The sequence below is a fragment of the Heteronotia binoei genome, chromosome 1 (assembly GCF_032191835.1).
Source record: "Heteronotia binoei isolate CCM8104 ecotype False Entrance Well chromosome 1, APGP_CSIRO_Hbin_v1, whole genome shotgun sequence".
NCBI lineage: Eukaryota > Metazoa > Chordata > Lepidosauria > Squamata > Gekkonidae > Heteronotia > Heteronotia binoei.
The window spans coordinates 90828806-90839207 of NC_083223.1; positions in this window are offsets into that span (position 1 = coordinate 90828806).

Here is a 10402-nt window from a genome sequence, read left to right on the forward strand (position 1 = left end):
GATTCAGTCAGTAAAGCCGTGACCCTCAGTTTGCAAGACCTGAGTAAGACTGTTAACAATAGCACACTTTGGAAGTTATTTTTATTTTGCTGTCAAGTAACAGCTGACTAACAGCAACCCTATAGGGTTTTCAAGGCACGAAATGTTCAGAGGTGGTTTGCCATTGCTTGCCTCTACATAGTGACCCTGGTATTCCTTAGTGGTTTCCCATCCAACTACTGACCAGGGCCCAATCTTTTTAGCTCACAGGATCTGACAAGACTGGGATAGACTTGGGTGTCCAGGTCATGGCCATTTTAATTCATAGACCTATCGTAAGTCAGAACTGATAGCACTAAACATGCACAGACACACACATAACTTTAAATGGAGCTATCCCTGTTAAATAGGCAGGAACACACCTTTTTATTCTACGTTAATAGATTCTCAGTTCTGGAATCACTAATGCAAGGCTAGAAGTTTCACTTCTTCCTTAATAAATGTTGAAAGTGTTATTGGAATTGAAGGTCTCCTAATATTTTGGGGGAATATTAGCTCTTAAGGAGACTTTAGCTTGCAGGAGGAGGTAACAGGGTCTTTACACAAATTGTATATGAGGATTGTTCCTTTAGAGCAGTGATCCCCAATCTTTTTGGCCCCAGAGCTCGCTGGGTGGGGGCACCCAATTCGGCCTCCCCCTGCAGCACCTCCTCACCTCATTTTCTACCTCCCTGCACAGCCTTGTCACCGCCCCCCTCGCGCAGCCTCACCACCTCCTCCCCTCATTTCCTCCGCCATCCTTCCCCCACCCCGCACAGCCTTGCCACCTCTTAAAGGTGCAACTTTACTCCTACTTTGTTCTACTGCTTCAGATCAACATGGCTGCCCACCTGGATCTATCCTCCCCCCCCCGTTTTCTCCTCCCTGCACCCCCCCCTGTGCAGCCTCGCCTCCTTCTCCCCCCATTTCACCATTTTAAGGCCAGGTAAGGGGCCATGAAGCTCCTCCCAGGCTGACCCCCCTCCCCGGGAAGATGGCAAGGGGCAGTGTCCCTCACCGCTACTGCGGCAGTTTTCCCAACCGATCAGCTGATCGGCAGGGGGAAGTCGGCCTGGGAGGCACTTCACTGCCCCTTTCCTGGCCTTAAAATGGTGAAAAGGGGAGAGCAAAGGTGCTGTGGGGGGGCGAAGCTGCTGTGGGAGGGTGTCGAAACTGTGCAGCCCTTTGCAAACAGGCCGCAGCCCGGTGAAAAATTGAATATTTGTTAGGAAACCACAGAATCTTAAAAAAAATACAGGGGTCTTTATGTTAACTCCTCCTAAAGTAAAATAGCATTCTCTGTGCAAGAGCAAAAATGTATGTACCTCCAGCAGTCTTCAAAAGAGGCTAGGAGCAGTGCTGGGCACAGTGATGGTGCAGCTCAGGAGCTGGGCCTGGCAAGATAGTGGGTGGTGGGAAATCCCCACCAAGTTTCATGGACCCACACATGTACATTATAATATTTATCTGTCCAGTCAAAGTGGCAATTCTTCATTCAGAAGTTCCCAGGTTCAATCCCCAGAATCTCTAGTTAAAAGGACCAGGTAGAAGATGAGATAAAAGACCTCTGCCTGAGAGCCTGGAGAGCCATTGCCATTCTGAGTAGACAATATTGACCTTGAAGAATCAATGGACAGATTCAGGATAAGGCAGCTTCAATTGTCAGATTCAGCAAACGGTAGTTTCTGAAATAATTTATAAAATTATACAATGGGATTTCAGCAAGGTTTGGATTGGAGCCCTTCTGTGGCCCCAGAGCAGACTAATTTATGCAGTAGCTCACAATCTAAATGCCAGAAGTTCACGAAGCAGAATTTTTGCTTACAAGACTCCACAGCTTAGAGGGAGTATTGATGGTGAGTACACAATTTCAACATACAATACAAAGTCGACAAAATGACAGAATATAGAATTGGGGAAGATCCTTGCTGCTATATGTCACAAAAAAAAGGAGTTGCACAGCAGGTGAATCACACACCCTACAAATAAATAACTTTAAAATATGAGAAAGTGGGAATCAACGAAGCCCATTACTGCAGCTCCTGCAAAAATTCTGGATGCTCCCATGCATTTACAATGTACTTTAGGTCAACACCATGTTCTGAGCATATTTGTACAGGGATCATCTGCATGTGATAGCACATGAATACTTTTGCAAAGATCTAGTAAGATCTCCAAGCTGTGGGGAAACATTCTGAATTTAGGAAGTTTTCTTAGAGTTTTGCCACAATTAACTGTGGACCTCACCTGCCCAACACTCCCAATTTGGTGCTGCATGTACCAAAGACTAGTATATGTTTCATATCTCAGATTCCAAATTAAAGAAGTCACTAAAATCTAAGTATTTGAGAAGAAACATTAGTTTTACCCACGATCAAAATTGGAGCAGCATACAAATAAAATTGTTTATATTTTATGTTGGTTCAACGTTTCTTTGCACTGTGTTCCACTGGAACATAGGAATCAGAATGAAAAATCTGTATGAGATTTCTTTCTTTGTGGCATTTTTGACACAGAAACTGAAGTGATGATTTAGTGTGGGCAATCTTGTAGCAAGGATTAATGCTGCTTTTTTGTTTCATACGCAAATATATTCCATAGGTGTCTTGTCAAAAGAACAATTACTCCATTGCCAAAGGCAGTTTAGAAAGTTTCTCCATACTGAACCAACATATCATTTACATCTTAAATAAGATTTTGAAAATTAGCTAGAGCTGCACTCCAGTTTCCTACATCTAACAAACTCCATTTACAGTTGATGAATCTATGCAAAATAATACACAGGATTAACATATCCCCAAGACAAGAGGTAGCCCAATAAGAAGATATTGAAGATATTGGATTTATATCCCGCCCTCCACTCAGAAGAGTCTCAGAGCGGCTCACAATCTCCTTTACCTTCCTCCCCCACAACAGACACCCTGTGAGGTGGGTGGGGCTGGAGAGGGCTCTCACAGCAGCTGCCCTTTCAAGGACAACCTCTGCCAGAGCTATGGCTGACCCAAGGCCATGCTATCAGGTGCAAGTGGAGGAGTTGGGAATCAAACCAGGTTCTACCAGATAAAAGTCCGCACACTTAACCACTACACCAAACTAGCTCTCCAGTAAGACAGGTGAACTAGGTGGTGACCTAAGGTACTAGCCTTTAAGGATTAACAAACTGGACTGATTTTTTTTCTATTTAAACCCCCCCCGTGTTATCTCTAGATTTCTCAATTTTCTCCATCCAGAATGTGGGAGTGGGCATTAAAGTCATAGGTTACCTAGGGCATCAAAACTTATTAGTGGTCCTGCCCAAGAGGTAATTTGATACAAGAGACTGATCAACAGTTGCTGGCTGATTAAAGTCAAGGGAAAACTTCTGGCTTTAACACTAAATAATCATCCCCCACCCACCCATTTTGGTTAATGAATCTAACAGTTGTTTTAGATATTAGTTTTATCAGTATCTTCTTGGATAAATGTCATCTTAACTGCTAAATTCATGCCAGTTTTCAAGTAAATTTGACTCCCTGTGGAGAGAATGACATGAAATCTACAAGCACCATAGCCATTCAATTGTATCCATATTTTAAGATCCACTTCCATAATGCAATGGATCAAATGGTTCAAAATAGCCCACAGTGGTTGCCATCTATGTGACACCAATTAAGTAAATTAGTAGTTATGATGTAAGTAGATTTAGTGTAATTTTCATACAATTTAATATCATATTGTAACCTTTAACAAATAGCATGTCATGTAGGCACATGGAAACAGTTGTCAGTAATGTGTCCATGGGATAAATGGCTGCCTATTACTCCTTTGTGAAAAGTCTATTGTTAAGGTTTCAGCTTCAACAATACACTGTTGAGGACTCTAGTATGGACAGGATTGTCAATCCCCAGCTGGGGACACGGGATGCCCCAGAATGGGCCTTCCCCCTGCTTCAGGGTCATCAGAAAGCAGGGGGGTGGGATGTCTGCTGGATACTCCATTATTCCCTATGAAGACCAATTCACATAGGAGAACTGATCCATGGGTATCTGGGGCTCTGGAGGGGCTGTTTTTTGAGGTAGAGGCACCAAATATGCAGCATAGCATCTGGTGCCTCTTCTCAAAACACCCTCCAAGTTTCAAAAAGACTGGACCAGGGGGTCCAGTTCTAGGAGCTCCAAAAGAAGGTGCCCCATCCTTCATTATTTCCAATGGAGGGAAGGCATTTTTAAAGGTGTGTGGTTGCTTTAAATGTGATGACCAAAACTCCCTTTGGAGTTCAGTTATTATTGTCACACTCACAATGTTGCTCTTGGTTCTGTAGCAGAAATCAATGCCTCTTGGTGGTTAGGCAAAGAGCAGGCCACAGGCGAGTCAGGAAAGTAGTTCAGTTTATTAACGTGCACGGGCCTCAGACAGGACTCGTGTCCTTGAAGTGTCTGAGCCCTGATCTGAGGAAGATCACAACCTTTTATATTCATCCGTAATCATTTACAGTAAATGATACAACAGATACAGTAAAGGTAGGGGTCCCAATCCTCCCGCTCTGGCGGGGGACCCCCGGGTTTGCACCCTCCTCTCCCGCTGTCTCAGAAAACGGAAGCGAGGGGGGGGTGGGAAGGGGAGAATGGCGCAAAGGCTGCGAGTCCGGGGCCTTTGGAGCAGCAAGTTGTTTTTTTTTTTTTATTGTTGTTTTAAAAACCCCACATGTGAAACCCCAGTGCATAAAATTACAATAGTTACTCAAGTTAAACATTAATAGATATCAGAAAGAAGAACATCAACCTAACTTTCATATAGTGAATACAAGAAAAGTAAAACGATACAGTTTACAACGATATCAAATCAAATCAGCTAAACATTCATCATTTGCATAAATGGACTCCAAATCTCATTAAAACGACACATTTGTCTACGACCAGAAAACGATATTTTTTCAAAAGCTGCAAGTTTCAATAAGTCATCTTCCCAAAGAAGAATTGGAATTACATCATTTTGTTTCCAGTGTTTAAGAATTTGGCGTTTTGCTATCAACAGAGCCCTTCCTAACCATAATTTTTGCCCCTTCTTTAATTTCCATTCTTTCGGAAAAAAGTTTAGTATTAAGTGACTATCTTGCCATGGTAGTTGACGTTTAATTGTATCCTTTATTTTCAATAACACCTGTTGCCAAAAATTCTGAATCACCTCACAGTTAAATAGCATATGTGTGAGATTCGCCTCTCTACTCTTACATCTCCAACACTCTGCTGAGGATAGCATTGCTCTCTTAAACATACGAAGTGGGGTCCAATAAACTCTATGCAATACTTTCTGTTGTATAGTTATCAACCTGATGTCCAGAGTGGACTTCCTAATTTTATTACAACAATCTTCCCATTGGTCCAAGTTCACGTGACATTGAACCTCTAGATTCCATTTTTGATTTAGTGCAGATAGGTCGGGTATTGTAATCTCCTTCAGTATATTATACAACACTAAATTGGATTTCTTCTGCTCAAATGCCTCAGACAGTTGACCAAACAATGGCGGGCACTGTGATGCCGCCAACGCATCAGGCCCGAACACAGTTCGCAAGGCTTGTTTCATTTGCATAAAATTCCACTGATATAATGGTAAAGATGTTATTTGAGTTGGAAGTTCATAGTGTGCAATAAACTCATCCTCTTGATTTTTTAACTGATCCAAAGAAACAATACCGGCGTGCATCCACCGAAGCCAAAAAACCGGCTTATTGCCTATCTTAATTAAAGGATTGCCCCACAAAGAGGCTTTTTCATGCGAGAAAGGGTCAGCGTTAACCAGTTTCAGTGTCAGCTCCCATACTTTTCTAGCTGAAGTAATTGATCTCAGTGGATGTTTTATCACAGAGAACGTCGAACCTAGTGCATAGCATCCCTCCAATGGAAATATCATTGCGCCCTCAAGCGATGCCCAGGTCGGTGCGTTATCCAAGCTGACAAGATTCCACCATTTAACTGCAGCTAATAAAAGGGCTCTGTGATATAATAACAGGTTCGGAACCCCAAAACCACCTTCCTTCACCTCTCTCTGAAGCTTAAGCATAGAGATCTTAGGTCGACTGGAGCCCCAAATAAACTTAGATAAGATCCCATCGATTTTATTGAACCATTTCTTAGGGATTAGAATAGGAATGCCTCTCAAAATATAAATTAATTTTGGAAATATGCACATTTTTAAAGTATTAATTTTCCCCCATAATGACAGGGTCAAGCCCTTCCACCTTTCTAGATCTGTCGTTATATTGGTTAATACCCTATCTAAATTAATCTTAACTAGCTGCGATAGATCGTTGGGCAAAAAAAGGCCTAAATATTTCACCTGCCCTGTTGTAACTGCTAACTGGAAAGAGCTATAATCTAAACTTCCACGCCCTAATGGCATCAGCTCAGATTTAAACCAGTTTATTTTATACCCAGCTAACTTGCCGAAATTGTCAATTATTGTCATTACAGCTGGGATAGAATGCTCAGGGTTCGACACAAACAGCAATAGATCATCTGCGTATAAAGCAAGTTTATATTCCAAACTCTTAAATTTAATCCCTATGACGTCCTTAGATTTTCTAATGGTTGCCGCTAAAGGTTCAATACACAAATTGAAAATAAGAGGTGAGAGAGGACACCCCTGTCTCACACCGCGATTTAATCGAATAGGAGGTGATAAATTATCATTAATTTTTAATCGGGATGATGGATTATGATATAGTAATTTAATCCATTTTATCAATGATTGAGGAAAATTCAAATGTGATAAAACCGAAAAAATAAAGTTCTTATGGATTGAATCGAACGCTTTTTCAGCATCCAAAGAGATTAGCGCTGAGTTTTCCATAGAATCTCTTTGCAGATCAATTATGTCTAATGCCAACCGGATATTGTCTTGCCCATTTCTGCCGTACATAAATCCTGTTTGGTCTTTGTGTATCAAAGATCCCGCTACTCTCTTAACCCGATTAGCCAAAATTATTGCTAAGATTTTTATATCAAGATTAATTAGAGAAATTGGTCTGTAACTAGTACATTCCAACCGATCTTTATTGGGTTTCGGGATCACGATTATCAAAGACTCATTCATTACTTCTGGTATAGAGTCATTTTGATACCAAGAGTTAGCAGCAAGTTGAAGAAGAGGCAGCAGCGGCGTCGGCCTGCTCCGCTCCCCTCCCCTCCGAGGTCAATCAGAGAAGGGGAGGGGGCAGGCCAGGACTCAGCAAGAGCAGGCAGCAGCACGCAGCGGCCGCGGCCTGTTCCAGTCCTCTGAGGTGAGGAGGTCTGTCAGAAGGGGAGGGGGCAGGCCAGGCCAGGACTCAGGCAGCAAGAGCGAGCGGGCAGCAGTGCACAGCGTCGTCGGCCTGCTCCGCTCTCCTCCAGTCCTGAGGTGAGGAGGTCTGTCAGAAGGGGAGGGGGCAGGCCAGTGTGTGCGCGCGTGAGTGAGAGAGTCTGCTAAGGGGCCAGCCGCAGCGTGTGGGAGCCATGGATGGAAGGGGGGGGGAGCCATGCACGCTCACTCTCCTTTCTCCTCCTTCATCCCATTGAAGCACCAACAAAGTTTTTTCCACCTTCAGTGAATGTTTGGAGGTGTCCTTTTTCTCCCCCTCAACATCCCGTTCCAGCAGCTCCTTTAGAATCAACGATCTTCCCTGATTTGTTTGTGTGTGTCCTCGGTATCCCATTCCAGCTTCTTTAAGATCAACAAAAATCTTCCGGTATTTGTTTGTTTGTGTGTGTGTTGGAAGGGAGACTGTCGTCTCTGTTTCTCCCCCTCCCGTTCCAGCGCCTTTCAGTTCTCCCCCTATTCCACTTTCTTTCAAATCAACAAAGATCTTCCGTGAGTGTGTGTCGGGGATGTTCTAAAACCTATGACAAGATTGTCCATAGGGAACAATAGCAGAGCTTGGATTGTCCATTGACTTGCATGGGCTTAATTGAAATACACTGAAACACAGAAACAGCTGCAACAAAAACTTGGAATGGATTCTTTCAGGAAATTCAAAAGATACTACAAGTGTCCTGGAATGGAATTGTCAGGGGGAGGGTGGGTTGCCACACTCTGGGACTTCAGGGTAGAAGGGCAGCCTTGGGGACTGGAGGTTGGCAAAGTACATTTTCCCCTGTCAATCCAGTCCTGGAGGATGGAAAACTACCTTTCCCCTGTCAATCCAGTCCTAAAGGCTGGCAGATTAGTTTTCCCCCTGACAATCCAGTCCCCTAGCCTTGCAGTCCCAGAGTATGGCGACCCACCCTCCCCCAGGACACTTGCAGTATCTTTTGACTTTCCTGAAAGAATCCATTCCAGGTTTTTGTTAAAGCCGTTTCTGTGCTTCAATGTATTTCAATGAAGCCCATGCAAGTCGATGGACAATCTTCTCTCCCATTATATCCTATGGACAATCCAGGCTCTGCTATTGTTTTCTATGGACAATCTTGTCTTTACATATTTAGTACTAACTACATATTTAGCTTTTCTTAAAAGTTTGTTAAAGATTAGATAGAAATAAAGAGTCTGTAACTGAAGAGCAACAGATTTCAAGCCATTCTTCCATTTACTTCAACAGTATATTGGCTACTGTGTTAAGACATTACTACTGATTGAACTTAACAAAGTTTAAAAAGCAGTGGATTTCATTACAGCTCTACTATTGTCATTTTTTCCTCAAGATTTCACTGTCTCAGAGAACTCAGCAGTTCCTCTTCTTGCTGTCTTAGTAGTGCAAACAAAGTTGTGACTTCTCTGTTCGTATAATGAGAACTTCAGAATTAACAGGAGGGCTTATTTCTATGAGTTGATGTCTAACTAGCATTCTTTGATTTCTTTGCTATTAAGTGTTCATCTCCATATTTCTGAATACTGTTTATTAAACATACAGGTCTGGTTCAAAACTCTGGTTTGGTGGTTTTAGAATACCAAATGAGCAGGGGAGTCCTGGGGAGAGAAGGTGTCAAGCATAGGTTGTATCTTTTGTCATCTTGCAGCCCACCCTTCTCCAATGATCAGCAAAGATATTCCACAGCCATTTGGAGCTGGGGTTGGGAGTGGGGAAAAGACAGTAAATCAGTTTTGCTAATTATTTAGAAATCAAAGAAGAGAACTGCCTATGTAGCTGGAATTTTATTTCAGAGGTCTCAGCATCAATTAGTTCCATATGCCCTCAAACACAAACCTCTGTGCAGTTTTCAGTACACCTTGCCTGGTTAGCAAAAGAAATTCCTGCAGTGAAGAGTACAAGCAAAGCTCCTGCTATGCATGGAGTAGTTCTTTCCCTTCATATTATGTACCCATCCTTTGGATTCCAGCTTTAGAGTGCTGGACTAGGGTCTAGGAGACCTGGGTTTGAATCTCTACCTTGCCAAGGAAGCTTGCTGGGTAACATTGGAATACTCTCAACCTCTGATGGAAGCAGCTTGGGTTCCCACTAAAAGTAGGGTATAAATCAGGATTGCCAGCCTCCAGATGGTGGCTGGAGATCCCCTGCTATTACAACAAAGGTTTGAGGGTCAGAAATCAATGTAAAGTGAGAAATTTAAATTTGGAAGGGGAAAATGACGTCACAGGAAGGCGTTTGGATGCAATATTCTGGAAGTGACATCATTTGAAGGGGCGGTGCTTGAGAAATGACATCACTTGACCTTTGACCTGGAAGTGACATCACAGGATATGACATCACAAAGTGATGTCACATCCTTTCTCCTGGCTCCACCCCCAAAGTCTCCTGGCTCCACCCCCAAAGTCCCCAGATATTTCCTGAATCGGACTTGACAACCCTAAGTAAAGGACAGCCCTATTTCCTATACATCATTATAAGTGTCACATTACTAAAGGAACAAGGAGTGGACCAGGCATGGCATTTTAGCATATTCCATATATGGCATTATTATTTGCAGCATCTTAATGCAACTTCCGTTATCATAAACATGTTTTGCTTACTTTACTTTGCTCATCGGGTATTTCCAAGGTGTATTTACTTAATACTCTGTTCCAGCAAGCTTCAGCATACTTAGTTCCTCTTTCTGCTAACTCTACTGCTGTTTGCAAGTGGGGGCAACCAGGGGAGAGGCCAACTTCCCCTTTTCTGCAGAACTATTTCACATACTTCGATATCATTTCATTTCAGGCCTACTAGGCCTGCTATAGCTCCACCCCCAATGTCTCCTGGCTTCACCCCCAAAGTCTCCAGATATTTCTTGAAATGGACTTGGCAACCCTAAGCATGAAGAAGGTACTCTGCACACACAGAATCCATAGGTTTGCTATAGCAGGAGGCCTTATACTGGTAAGCTCTGTTGTCCACAGACATTTGGAGCGGTGGTGGGATAATTTCTTTAAAAACAGTGACATCACCAATGTTGCTATGTCACATTTGGGTTGTATGGTAAAACCAAAGTTT